General features: G+C 38.0%; 1 protein-coding gene across 1 annotated transcript in view; it reads right to left on the bottom strand.

Annotated features, from left to right (window-relative positions):
- LOC101739211 (amphoterin-induced protein 1) overlaps nucleotides 1-15,177 on the bottom strand; it is a 262,567-nt gene that overhangs the window by 14,392 nt on the left and 232,998 nt on the right. The window contains exon 4 of the mRNA XM_021353076.3: nucleotides 6,781-6,827. The gene's annotated coding sequence lies outside the window, so the exon portion shown is untranslated. The remainder of the gene's footprint in view (nucleotides 1-6,780; nucleotides 6,828-15,177) is intronic.

Genomic DNA, 15,177 nt, shown 5'->3' with positions numbered 1-15,177 from the left:
CCGTCCCAGAACAACTTGGCGTCGTTCGATGGAGCAAGAGCTGGGCGTCTTGGGCATGACGTGGGAGGATCTAGAACAGACTGCCCAAGACCGACGTATATGGAAGGATTTGATTCGAGCTCTACACCCCAGCAAAGGGTAATAGGAAAAAAAGAAGAAGAAGACTGTAGACAATATGCGGTGGTCATCTATATCTCGCTTAGATTACGGACTGTTAAAGTTTTGTGAGGCGTTTTATTTCTAGTGCAAAGCAGTCAAAGGTTCGGATTAAATGGAGGGACGGTCGTTTTACAATACGATTCGGCATTAGAGCTCATGTCTCATTGTAGATGGGTACATTATCTTTTGCTCCACATAGCCTCCGATAGCCGCTTAACACGAGACGGGCCGTAAGCTATTCTGCCCATTAAAGGCACAAAAATACTAAAACTTTATAATATTGAAAAACCACGACATAATAGCTTTAACCTAACAACCCTAACGGTCGTAAAATGGCCGCTTTAACTGAGACTGATTAACAACTAATCATAATAATCGCGGTTTACCAACTTTGTAACGATAAGTATGTACACGTTGTTGTTGACACGGGTTAATAAGGTCAATCGATTAACCCTGCAGGGCATTGTGAGAAACGGGTAAAAACATAACCTACATAGAATCTAATAGATACGGCTTTAAAAAATGCGAAACTGATTTTGTACAACATAGACTTTTAAGCTTTATGCTGATGTTTAAGCTGATGTTTTAGCTTCTGTGTCATTATGTCATATTATTAATACTAAACCATAAATTTGATTTAATAAAATAGTTTCTATCTTTAATCGGTTGATATCAAAATTATTATTATTATTATGTCTCTAAAACTGTAAAGCTTAAGATCAGATCGTAAAATGATTTTTAATATTGGACATATCTTTATTTCGTGAGAGTCGAAAAATATACTTATTGACATTCTTATTACGAAGTGAATGTCTGTTTCGTTTTCATGTCTAAATCACTCAACAGATTATAACGAAATCCGGTGTGGAAGTAACTTGAACCCTCAGATAGAATACAGGCTACCTTCCATTTTATTGTTGAGCTCACGCGAGGAAGCTGCGTTCGGAAAGCTAGTATACTATATGATATAAATATATCACTCCTAGTGCTAATCAATATAGATAAAATAATGAGTATTAAAAAAGTAGCAAAATATTGAAACATGAAAGAAGATTGCACAGTAAATATGACAGCTACTAGTATAAAGATTGTTTTGGAGTTAAGTTCTAGCAAAGATGCTTCACAAACATAAATAGGTAGGTCCTCTAAATCCCGATAACACTTAAGACATTTTAGTTCTGGAGTTCCGCTTTTTTTTAAAGGGATTTTTTGATCTGGTAAGTAAGACCTTTAGGTCAAGTCTTACTTTAACTTTAATGAAAACTTTTTTATATGAAAAATGATATTATGAAATGAAATGAAGCTGATTAGTATGAAACATGGCATGAAACGAAATGAGATGAGATGTTAAATGGGATGAAATATAATCTCAGTAAAATGGTGGTTATTTACTGAGACTTCTTCAGTGGACTTTTTGGGGGATCCCGAGAAGCTACGTCATTTTCCCACATTTGGGCACTTTCACAGGTACTAAACAGTTAATAAACCACCGTTATTAGGCATTTAAACCTGAAGAAACACTAAATAGACAAAATAAAACAGATCCCACAGCTGCACTCCTCGCGTTCCCGCCAAAAAGTCTCGGAGTTCTGCTATTTCAGTTCTGGAGTAGCCAGAAATAGTTTTATTAAAACACTAATTACAACAGACACAAACGTGAATATTTGCCACTGCACATTTAAACCCGGCCCACGTCTAAATCTACCCTTTGAATTCCTGGCTCTTAACAGATTAAATTTTCAGCGGTCCGTATACTCTAATTTCAAATGAAATTACTCATTTCAGCACCGTCGGGGACGGACCGTGTGTGATGAACTTTAACTCCGTCGTTTCTCATTAGTGTAGCTATTTTTCGTGCTAATTCCACTTGAAAATCTGGCACCGCAACGATTATTATTTTTAATTGTAATAGAAGAAAAGTCGATTGAAGATTTGAATCGAAATAAGCATTTTTGTGTTCGTCTATACTATTTATCGAGTTTTGGTCTATAGGCGTCATTTAAAATAACTAAATACAGTTTAATGAAAACTCCAACAGCGCGACAATTGGTACGAGAATGAAGTGAAGTCGCCAGAACTGTCCAGGCTGAACTGTCTACTTGTGATATATATCTGTAGTTCAGTCAGTTAGAGACATGGACTTAGATGACAATAATAAAAAGTCTTACGTCGTGTTTCAAGATTAGTGCTGGTTTGATGTTGTAACTGTACTATTTAGCTGATAAGCATAGAACAATTTCGTATCGTTACAAGAATAAAGTTCCTACAGAAAAGATGTAAGTTTATATTATAAAAGTGGTTTTACACATTAGCATTTCAATTTACATCGGCCCTTGATACTCGTTTACTGTTTTATGACGAACCCCTCCGTTCCCCGAATCCTATAAATCAAAAATATTGTAGTAGGACACTGGTAGTATCAGGAAGGTGGCCTAACCAAATCGCTGAGGTAGAAGCCCCTTTCAAACCTCAGAATCTCGTAGTACTTACGAGATTGGACTTCTGCCGTTGGGCCTTCTTCCGCATATCTTGCCTGTTACCAGCAGCTTCTCTAAATTGTCACCTCTCTTTCTGGCAATGTGTTCAAATAACTCAAAACTCCTCCGAGCTCATATAGTGCTGAAGCACATCGGAATGCCACAGGGGGATGTTAGCTGGGCCACCACTAATAACAGCAGATGTTTTCGCGAAGGGGGTCTCTAATTCACCTCGTATATTTTTATTTAAAAACAATCTTCCGTCCCCGTCACGTTCCACACAAAGAGGCAAGCACAAAGCAAATTACGAGGCCTTTAAACGGAATTTCCTCGTGATAAATACCTTGGAGCCTCCGCCGTCACGGTGATAGCTAAATGTGTTTTTGTCACGATAATATTGTGACCCGTAATGACCAAACAAACATATTTTTGTTTTTGTTTAATTCGATGACAGCTTGTGGTTTAGATTTTGGATTTAATATACAGCTAAATATATTAATACGTGAAGCAAAAACTTTGTATCCCTTTTTACGAAAATTGCGCAGACGGAGGAGTATGTATGAAATTTTCCACACTTATAGAGAATATAGAGAAGAAGTGGACAATGCTAATATTTTTTTTAAAATAATGCATAAAAGATACATTAAATCAATAAAGAAAACATTACACACACTACATACCATGTATTTGACGCACACTCGCATGCATACTATTTATTGTCAAACTTTTGTTCTTGGCGTCTGTTGTCAAATTGAGAATAGAATAATATTGTTTGCCTTTGTTAATATTTTTTATAGTGTAGTCTTGGCGAAATTTGTGATTATAGAAGTATAAAATACAATCATAATAGTGTACAAACCTACAATTCCAATTAATTATAGTCGAATTTCGACTACTGCGGGTCCTCTAGTACAGCTAAATGATCATGCGGCAGGGTAGTGACGTTAACACTTTATGTGGGAACGCCAAGTGTTGTCAATGATATTCAGAAAATTTGTATTCTACGTACGGCAGGGAGTTTTATTGGGCATTCTTTAAAATACTAGACACGCTAGACGTTTTCATGCTGAAACTACATTATTTTGAAAGGTTTTGGTTTTATATTTCCACTTTTCATTTTCTTGATGTCTCAATCAATGTAACGAAAATCTCCAGACTCAAAGACGGTTGATTGTCTTGAAAATTGAGAGACGCGTGAATGGCGCAGTCACAGATATCACTACAAATTTTATTATATTCGTCTAATATCTTGACGAGGGTCACAGAGGTGAAAACAACGTAATTTTGGGCTAGGCTTGCTATTCTGGTGCGGTTTAAGCATCCCCACACGCTATGGATACAAGGTCCAATTGCATTACTATTCTACCCTTGAAATCGAAGTTGACAGTGATTAAACCACATCAGAAACTAGCAGAACTGTGGCACAAACTAATATCTTGACCAGGGTCACAGAGGTGAAAACAACAAAATTTTGGGCTAGGCTTGCTATTCTGGTGTGGTTTAAGCATCCCCACACGCTATGGATATAAGGTCCAATTGCATTACTATTCTACCTTTGAAATCGAAGTTGACAGTGATTAGACTATATCAGAAACTAGCAGAACTGTGGCACAAACTAATATCTTGACCAGGGTCTACAGGTGAAAACAACGAAATTTTGGGCTAGGCTTGCTATTCTGGTGCGGTTTAAACACCCCCACTCGCTGTGGATACAAGGTCCAATCGCATTACTATTCTACCCTTGAAACCGAAGTTGACGCTGTTGACAGTGATTAGACCACATCAGACACTAGCCGAACTGTGACACAAACTATTTGGGGTTCAAAATACGCCCTACTTTCATTGAACCAAACCAGCCTTTAGGTTAAGGTAGTTTTGATGTTAATTTAGAGTTTTTGTTTTATTATTGTTATTATTTAATTTTGATTTTTTGTTTTTTATCATGGCTTTTGTTTTATTCCAAGATTGTAGTTATTATTTTTATTTAATTCTGGTATACTATATGAAATGTTAATGGATGCAAAATCTGAAGTGAATGAAATAAAAAAATTAAAAAAAAACAAAATTGCCTAAGCCAGGTATTAATATCACGCTTGCTTTAAGAGCAGGGAGCCCATGCCCGACAGTGGTATTCGCCTCGAGGACCATTCCGTGTCCCTGTAAGAGGGTACGAGGACTCTTCTTGTCTTGGTATTATTCAAAGAGCGTTTGCGAAGGATAAGGTGTCGATACTAATACGCAGATAGCTACGGCTATGTCGTTCTTATTTATTTATATATATAATGTATTATTTTATTTACATCAAAATACAGTTTAGCTTTGTAAAACTATAGCATTTGAGTTGCTCTTATAAAGAGAAACAACATTTAAAGCTATTGCTTCATCACTTTTGTATGTTTTTTATATTTCAAAATCCTAAATTGCTTTCATATTTCTAATGTTCCTTCGTCTGATCTTTCAATATCAAAATTCTATTTATGTCACATATTAAATATTAAATAAATATAAATATTAAATATTTACTAACAATTACGCCACGTTAACTGGTCCCGTGGTAAGTTCGTAAAGAACTTGAGTTACAGGTACCAGATAACGGAAATAAATATAAGATTTTTATTATACATATACATAATATATTTAATATACATCCATAACCCTGGAAAAGACATTGTATATTTTTCATACAAATATCTTCCCTCGGCGGGATTCGAATCCGCGACTCCCTTGTGTAGTGACCATGTCACTTACAACTACACCAGACGGCCGTCATCTTTATAAAATATTAACTTCTTTTAAGATAAATCGTATAGAGGTTACATATTTTGTATTTATTTTTATTTACTTCAGATTTTGCATCCATATTATGAATATAAATATAACGTATTCGAATAAAAAATATATTTAAATCTACTTAATCATACGTAAGATGTTGTCTATAAATGTTGTTAGTTCATTATTTTTCTCCAACCGAATGTTACTTATTAAAAATCATTTGAGGGGTATTATAAATGTTTTTTTTTTGCTTAGATGGGTGGACGAGCTCACAGCCCACCTGTTGTTAAGTGGTCACTAGAGCCCATAGACATCTAAAACCGTAAATGCGCCAACCACCTTGAGATTTAAGTTCTAAGGTCTCAGTATAGCTACAACGGCTGCCCCACCCTTCAAACCGAAACGCATTACTGCTCCACGCCAGAAATAGGCGGGGTGGTGGTACCCACCCGCGCGTACTCACAAGAGGTCCTACCACCAGTAATTACGAAAATTATAATTTTGCGGGTTTGATTTTTATTACACGATGCTATTCCTGAATTTCCCAGGTAGTAACTAGAAGACAAGTCCCGAGCATTGTCCCTGGGGCATGGCGAGAACTAATTTTAGATTTACAACGACGGCTCTATGAAATGTTTCTTGCCAATTCTTCTTAGCTAGTTCTATTGACGCCTGTGAAGGCCTAATTAAAAAAAAAAATACTAAATAACAAATTTCAATGAAAGATCCGTGGAGATGTTTCTAATTGATGGTCGGGCCAGCCGTTGTACTGTAAAAACGGAGACTTAGAACTCATCTCTCAAGAGGGTGGCGACGACGCTGATGCATATTTATGGGCTCCGGTGACCGCGTAACACCAAGTAAGCCGTGAGCTCGTCCACCCATCTTAGCAATAAAACAAATATACAAATCATTTGCAAGTATTTATCTACATAGTTTACTGGTGGTAGGACCTCTTGTGAGTCCGCACGGGTAGGTACCACCTCCCTGCCTATTTCTGCCGTGAAGCAGTAATGCGTTTCGGTTTGAAGGGTGGGGCAGCCGTTGCAACTATACTGAGGCCTTAGAACTTATATCTCAAGGTGGGTGGCGCATTTACGCTGTAAATATCTATGAGCTCCAGTAACCACAGTTGGGCTGTGAGCTCGTCCACCCTTCTCAGCAATAAAAAAAAAAAAATAATGTAAAAAATGTCAGTAGTCGCGAGTCGTAGAATTAAACTATTTTTACGGTTTAATTAATCCAGTTATGTGGTAATAAGTCTTCCGTGACCACGAAAACTAAAGTATTCGAAGCGTCAGCAATAATAAACGAGATTGATCTGTAAAATTAATTTTGATTCTACAATTGCAGATATTACAACTTCACTTACCGAAATATTAATTCAACAGCTAATCACAGTTGCCACTGCATTCGAATCTGAAACAATTAATGGAGTTTCAAATATTATTGGGATAACAATATTAATTTAGTTCTATTTATGAGTATAGTATAATATGCATATTATATCTCTTATTTTTTAGGAGGAAAAAGGGAAAGAATCTTATGACCCGCCTATTGTGACGTATGTTTTCCAACTTAATCGCTGTGGGCCTAAGGGTTATTCTAGCTACGCTCGGACGAGCAGGTGAGCTCACGGGGCTCAGACCTGACGCTGCTAACACTAGGCCTATCAAGAGTAGTGCTTCGCTGAATCTACTAGAATCAGAATCGAAACGCATTGTGAAGATCCGGCGAGAAACTCAGTGAGTTATGTCTATGTGAAAAGTCGTTACTGAAGCCAAGACACCAGAGCTGGTATATTTCTGATTTTTTTTTAAAATAATTATGTCCTGTGTGGCATGGAGACCATGGCTGGATAGAAGGATTCACCCCAAGGCCCGTCCCATGCCCCCACCCCGTATGGAAGAATGACGTCCCCGGCAATAAAGGTAATACTACTACTACCGAGCTGGCGCTATGACCCCGAAGTGGGTCTTGGCCTCCGACAATAAACTTTGCCATTCATCCCGGCGCTCCGCAACACCTTGCCAGTCCGACACTTGGAGCTCCCGTAAATTTTCTTCCACAGCGTCACACCAGCGGTACTTGGGCCTCCCTACGGGGCGGCGTCCCTCCGGTACACCCGTCTACACCCGTTTCACAGCCCGATCCTGCTCCATACGTACTACATGTCCGAGCCATCCGAGCCTCCGTTTTTTTACATGAAGGGGCTGACAACCCCTTCATGTAAAAAAACTTTTGTTACGAAGCCGACAAGAAAACAGAAACGATCCGATCCCATAAACGACGACCCAAGGCACGGAATAACGGAAAACCGATTTGCTTCATGGAATAAAGGTAATAGTTTTGTGAATAAGTTTTGTCAATATTACATTGGTATCATGTTTTTTTTTATTGCCCGTGTAGGCAGACGAAGCATACGGCCCACCTAATGGTGAGTGGTTACCGTCGCCCATGGTCTTCAGCAATGCCAGGGGCAGAGCCAAGCCGCTGCTTACCGTTGTAATGTCACATTTATAGTATCAGAAAAATTATCTAACAGAAAATCGTTAGAACAATCCGAAAATACATACTATCAATTCGTGAAAGATTTGAATAAAACCCGTTTTGTATAAAAAGGCTTTAACAATACGATTTAAAAGGCGGTTGAAGTTAAAATTTTAACAATACGTAGTGGCGGCTTTGTGTCCGCAGTTGCAGTTTTACAAAGAGAATATTGTGAATGTGACATCAAATTAAAGTATCTAGAGCAGGCAACCAGTAATGAGATTACTGGTGGTAGGACCTCTTGTGAGTCCGCGCGGGTAGGTACCACCACCCTGCCTATTTCTGCCGTGAAGCAGTAATGCGTTTCGGTTTGAAGGGTGGGGCAGCCGTTGTAACTATACTGAGACCTTAGAATTTATGTCTCAAGGTAGGTGGCGCACTTACGTTGTAGATGTCTATGGGCTACAGTAACCACTTAACACCAGGTGGGCTATGAGCTCGTCCACTCATCTAAGCAATAAAAAAAAAGTTTAGCAGCGCGCTGAATATTGTACAGTGGTAACCGCTTTTTGGTGTTGCCTGAAAACAGCATCATTCTATCTCTTTAGCTAATTGCCTTAGCACTAAGATAGGCCGTGCGCGCATCAACCTTAGAGCATGAAAGAAAAGCATCAACATTTGACTGACTGGCTGGTGCAGTAGTTAACGCAAAAGACCATTGCGCCGAGGGTCGTGGATTCGATCCCCTAATCGGTCTAGTATTGTGTGATGAACAGGTCTGTTTGCTCTTTGCCGGGCGTTTATTTTTTATATATGTATAAATTTAAACATAAGTATGTTTATCAGGCTCTGGTACCCTTAACACAGGGAATTCTATATTGAGGCTGGATGACCGTGCGGGATTTTTTGCCGGTTTTTATTATTAATACAGCATATTGCGATTTGTAAGCTCGCCCGTCCAAAATTCTTTAGTTATAATTCGTTTCTAGATGCTGCCTCATTGACGCCAAGAAGGATTAATTTCGGGCTCTCCAGCCATAAACTCCCTACATCCTTTCCCATATATGGTCGACCTCCGACGTCATGCTTGCCTGCAACAACTATAAAACGCCCAGCTTTTTTTTCTTAATTATCAAAATTATATACGACTAGCTGTGCCCGTCCGCTTCGCTGGGCTTTTAAAATTAACGTTATTATTTCTCACCCCCACAAAGATCTCATCATTAACGCCCCCGCAACTGGTGTGGGGAGTCCAACACTCATATAAATATTAGCCTATCCATTAAGTACATGTATTTTCTACATCGATACCAAGTTTCAAGTCAATCGGATGCATGGTTCAGCAGTTATAACGGACCACTGTAGATTTATATATTAGTACTTGTTGACCCGGCAGACTTCGTAGTGCCTCAATCGATAAATAAAAGACTTTTTTTATTGACTTAAGAAGTTTTGCATAAAATAAATTTAAAACAAAAGGAATCTGTCCGACGGGGGACACATCAAAGGAAAAACAAAATTGTTATTTTTATTTAATTCCGAGCATTTTCATATTTATCTACCTTTTAAACTCCTGGACTTCCACAAATAATTCAAGACCAAATTTTGCCAAATCGGTCCAGCCGTTCTCGAGTTTTAGCGAGACTAACGAACAGCAATTCATTTTTATACATATAGATAGATAGATAGATGATTCACAGTCACTTGCATATAACATAGAAAAGCCTCAAATATAGGATAGTGGTTGCCCAAATATAAGACTATACTAATGTTCGAGGTTCGAAAATACGAAGGTTCGAGAACTGTTTCTCAGAGAGTTAGCAAAGTGTTCTAATTGATAATATTTGTTTATATATGTTTTTATATGTATATATTTATGATATGCATATCTATATATTTATGTATATGTATTTATTTAAGTACGAGTATTTGTATCTATAAATATTATGTATGTTATATATACACATATGTTTAAGTAATATCACCTTCACACTACACCTACCAAGCTTCATCTCTGCACTCCCCTAAGGTAGACTGTTAGAGAATGCCTATGGCATTAAGTCCGCCTTTATACTTTCTAGTATAAGAAGTTATAAATAAATAAATAAATAATGAATATTTGCCATATTCAGTGGTACATCGAACCACGTTGATATCCGTGTAGTGGGCCAATTTCAGTTGAACATTGGTTGCGGAATCCACGCGGACACGCCGTGTCGCCGGAATCCGTCGACTTTGCCTTTGACAGACATTTTAATGACAAAACATTTTTTTATGTAGTGCTGCGATTACGCTGCTAACGAGCTTGTGAGAAGTTGAATTGAGCTAGGATGTAATAAAACATTTTACTGGAAGCAGATTTCGAGGAAGATACGAAGGCTAATTTAAAAAAATTGTATGGAATCTTCAAGAATGGTTGGCTACAGTAATATTTATAACTAGCAGGATAATTGTACGGATTTCTGATGGAGTTTTTAACTTTTTTAAGGAATGAGTTCCTTCCATTTCTACATATTTATAAGAATTTTGCTGAATCGTATTTTTTTATAAAAAAATTTATACGAAAATACTTGATCTCTTTATTAAGATAAAAGAAAAGAAAAGAAAAAAGGTCTCTCTTAAGCTGCTCTTACTTAATATAAGGTATTGTAAGCCCGCACAGGTATTGACAACAACTCTGCCTATTTCTACCTCCAAGTATTCATGCATTCCAAAGTTCGACCTCACGTTTCAAGATTTCACTTTGTGACGTCAACGTTACCAACGGTGAGATGTGAGCTCCCAATTTTTTTTTATTGCTTAGTTGGCGGATAAGCTCACTGCCCACCTGGTCTTAAGTGGTTACCGGAGCCCATAGACATCTACAGCGTAAATGCCGCTATCTATCTTGAGATATGAATTCTAAGGCCTAAGTAATTTGTACAGTACAACGGCTACCCCAGCCTTCAAACCGAAACGCATTACTGTTTCACGGCAGATAGGCAGTGTGGTAGTACCTACCCGTACGGACTCACAAGACGTCCTACCTCCAGTAATGAAAGTTATATTTACCTAATTTACCTCTATACTTTAGTAACGTGTAATCTTTATGAATGACTCTGGCAATGACATAATTATTGGCGATAAGGCATGTTACGATGTCCCGTATTTTCGCTGTCAGGGATCTTCCGCTCCTAATCGAAGGATTCCACACCTAGAGGCAAGCCTTGTTTAGTTATTGGACAGCAAACCGCCCTGGCCTATAGAATAAAATGCCCGCTGTTTCTCGACCATGCCGAAAAGAATTTAATTGGTGTTTATTTTATTTTTATTTATTTATTAAGTTGCACCAACAAAGTGATCATCAATACAAAACATTGAACAATTGACAAAAGTTCATGGCAGATATCACCTCAATTATAGGTGCAATCGACAGTGCATTAACATAAAATATATATATATCTATAGCTAAGATTTGATTACATTTCATTCATTGCTTAAGATTAATTTATATTTAATTGGGAGATGATCCGCGACAGATTTTTTTTTCCTGTAAGTTGTGAGTGTTCTTGAACGGCTTCTACGATGAACGACAAAGAAACCTTTTTTGACGTGACAACGTCTTATAATTCGATGGAGCCGGCTGCACGCACGAAAAAACATGACTCATGCGGCGTTACCTCGCTCTGAGGCGTTCCATTTAAGGCTTGAAGTGCAAGCGAGAGCGCGCAACGAGCGACAAAGAGGCACAATCGGCCTCCGCGTTCGGCAGCGTTCGACATCTGTCTCTCTCTTACTTGAGTGAGCGATGCATCCGCGTGGACAGCTGCTATACATACATTTACATGTTTTCGTCAAGTATGAAGTTCAGTGAAAGGTGAATATTGTGGTGTCAATTGTTTATAGCAACGATAATTGCGATTATTGAAAAAATACTTACTAAAATCACTTACTTTAAAATTACTTAAATTAATACCATTCCATCAGTATTTTCTTATGACGTTGTCACGTTCAACTATCGTCAGTAAACCGACTTTACAGACAACCGATTTTTTTGTATGCTGTTGTGTTTTTGCGTAGACATTTTAAAGAGCTTGCGACTCGTCTTTTTTTAAACCGGAGCCCTCGGCGTGAATGCCAATAATGGCACCATAACAAAAGATAACACCACGATACATGAAGTATGTAGCAGTCCCCATTGTGTTATTTTTTTGCCTAACTACCAGTAGCCGCGAGGAGCTATTCTGGATTCACCCTAACTGGGAGCCGAGCTTACGGGGCAGAGCCGAGCTCACGGGGCAGAGCCGAGGGTGTTGTATAGTTGCTGTTCCACTCGAAATACCATGCACATATCGGAATCCATGATAGGCTTGCGCCCAAAATACTTTATGGCACCCACCCGTATGGGCTTACAATGTGGCCTAGCGTAAATGCGGATGGCGACCGCATGACTTTGGTATGATTCTCAGAGAATACTGCCTGTCTAATCTCTATTGAGTCCCTTAATCATTTTTTAAGAAATCTTCAGGGAAATAGCTTGATGATATTCTGGGCCTAGGACACTACACTGCACGGTCTATCTGCCTGTAGCTTTAATGATTACGTTCATACTTATACGTTCATTTGACAAGTTTTTTGGTTCATTCCTTCAACGTGAATTCGACTGGTGGTAGGACCTCTTGTGAGTCCGCACGGGTAGGTATCACCGCCCTGCCTATTTCTGCCGTGAAGCAGTTTGAAGGGTGGGGCAGCCGTTGTAACTATACTGAGACCTTAGAACTTATATCTCAGGGTGTATGGCGCATTTACGTTGAAGATGTCTATGGGCTCCAGTAACCACTTAACACTAGGTGGGTTGTGAGCTCGTACACATATGTAAGCAATAAAAAAATCGAATCTAGATAATAGACGATGATTAATTAAACATTGCTAACTTTAAAACGCCTCTTTTATTGTAAAACAACCCTCCAGTGAGCCAAGAAAAGCTTTGTAAACATTCTTCTGTACTTTTAAAAAGTTAAACGAGATTACTTTGTAAAGTGAAAAGACCGAGTCTAAACGAATTAACTGCTTTTACCGACCTTTAAGAAGATACTGAAAATGTCGCCGAAGCTCTATCGTCGCTGTCGTAGAGACGACAATAAATAATTTGTTTGAAATCACAAAAAAATATGTGACGAATATGCCATTTTAAAGCTGTTTGCTCCTTCTTAAACAATCTTTATTGTGTAGACTACTAGAAAATCACTACTAGAGAATGGGTTGTCACCATTCCTTTCAAATCTTAATATCAGGAACTTCTGTGTGAATCAAGGTAAAACCACCCTATAAAAATAGTGTTTATCTGTCTAGTATTGTAATGTGGTCTATGGGTTTCGGTTATCTCTTAACATCAATTGAGTCAGAACTTGACTGTCCATTCCCTAAATAAAACTACGTACAGATTTCAGAATAAAATGACAATAGGTAATGAAATTTACGTATGGCCACTCGAGTAATTGTCAGGTGATATATTTATTGCGGGTTCGACTTCAGGTCGGGTCAACCACGCGGAGATTTATGTGATCCGTCTGCAGGTCAGTGTACTTTGTTTTCAGGTAAACGAAAAACGAAACCTTTTTATGTTACAAGCAGACGTGCCCCGCGGCTTCACTCGTGTTCAGTTTTGTAATTGAGAGTAAAACCCTCGCATTTTTCTGAAACTTTCGATTACTTAAGAAACAAACATTCAAAAGCACAAACTTTCACATTATATTGTTATACTAGCGACCAGCCCTCGCTGCGCTAGTCTTTAAAAAAGTAGCCTAAGTTACTCCTTATATCATCAGCTACCTATCAGTGAAAGTCTCATCAAAATCGATCCAGCCGTTCCAGAGATTAGCCGGAACAAACAGACAGACAGACAGACAAAAATTGTAAAAAATGTTATTTTGGTGTTTGTACCGTATATATTTTCATATTCATGTAGTAAAAAGCGGTTATTTCAATATTACAAACAGACACTCCAATTTTTTTTATATGTATAGATTTAGGTTAGAAGAACTTCAAGGTGTCAATTTATCCATCGCTTATTCAGAAGATACGTTGGCTAGTTCTCTACAACTACACGCTCCGCTAGGACTCTCCTATCCTATCCAACCTCCTAATTTCTGACGACAAAATTCCTATCCTATCCTTTAAAGTCTGCTTATGGTCTAAGGCCCCAGGTGTAAATAAGAACTTTCTAACTAAAGTCTTTAACGATGAAGGAATGATATCGTGTAATAACTGGTGGTGTAAGATGTGAATGATGTAATGATTGAATGTGTAAGAGGGGTTTTTAATCACTCCGTGTTTTCTACACGGTCAAATAATCGCTTAAAACACAATAGAATGTGAAAACCTTTGTAGTCTGCGACACAAAAAACAATCAGAACAGAATGGCCACTCAATATCCCTAGGGAAGGCACTTGTTAAGTATATTGTAATGCTCGAAATAGGTCTCACTGCGGTAACTTGTAAAAAAGCCACACACTTAACAAGGGATATACGCAATATCCGGCTAATGTATTTATAGTTACATTATCCGCATATTGATATTACACTTCATTCTAAGCCACTAGATTTTTATAGCGTACCAAGAAAATAGTGTTAAAAGTATTATTTTCTATCAGTATTAAATTAGTAGTATTTATCTATACATATAAATAAAATTGGAGTGTCTGTTTGTAATATTGAAATAACCGCTTTTTACTTTTTACTACATGCATATTATGAATATTATACGGTACATACATCAAAATTACATTTTTTACAATTTTTGTCTGTCTGTCTGTCTGTTTGTTCCGGCTAGTCTCTGGAACGGCTGGACCGATTTTGACGAGACTTTCACTGATAGGTAGCTGAAGATATAAGGAGTAACTTAGGCTAGTTTTTTAATATAACCGCGGGTAACATCGCAGGACTCAGCTTTCAATAATAAAATTTATGTTTCCGAAGCGAAGCGAGGGCATGTCGCTATCTAATCGGTATATAATTTAGTATTAAAAGTATTTTTTCTCCTACCTATGCTGATAGCCTTGAGAGGCTATTTCAGTTTCTCCTTGACGTGTAGGTGAGCTCACGGGGCTCTAACCGGGAGTGTTGCTAACACTGGCCCAAAGAAGGTTATTTTAAATCAAGTATACTCATGGCTATTAACTAGAGTCGATAGACTAAGTTAATTAGCCTACCTACCTTTAGTTTTACGGCCGAAGTCTGAATAGTATTGTAAAGTAGCTACGCTTAAGACCAGAACGCAAGCATTAAAACAGCTATGGCA

The sequence above is a fragment of the Bombyx mori genome, chromosome 14 (assembly GCF_030269925.1).
Source record: "Bombyx mori chromosome 14, ASM3026992v2".
NCBI lineage: Eukaryota > Metazoa > Arthropoda > Insecta > Lepidoptera > Bombycidae > Bombyx > Bombyx mori.
The sequence above is the reverse complement of the archived record's forward strand: the minus strand, read 5'-3'. Positions and strand labels throughout refer to the sequence as shown.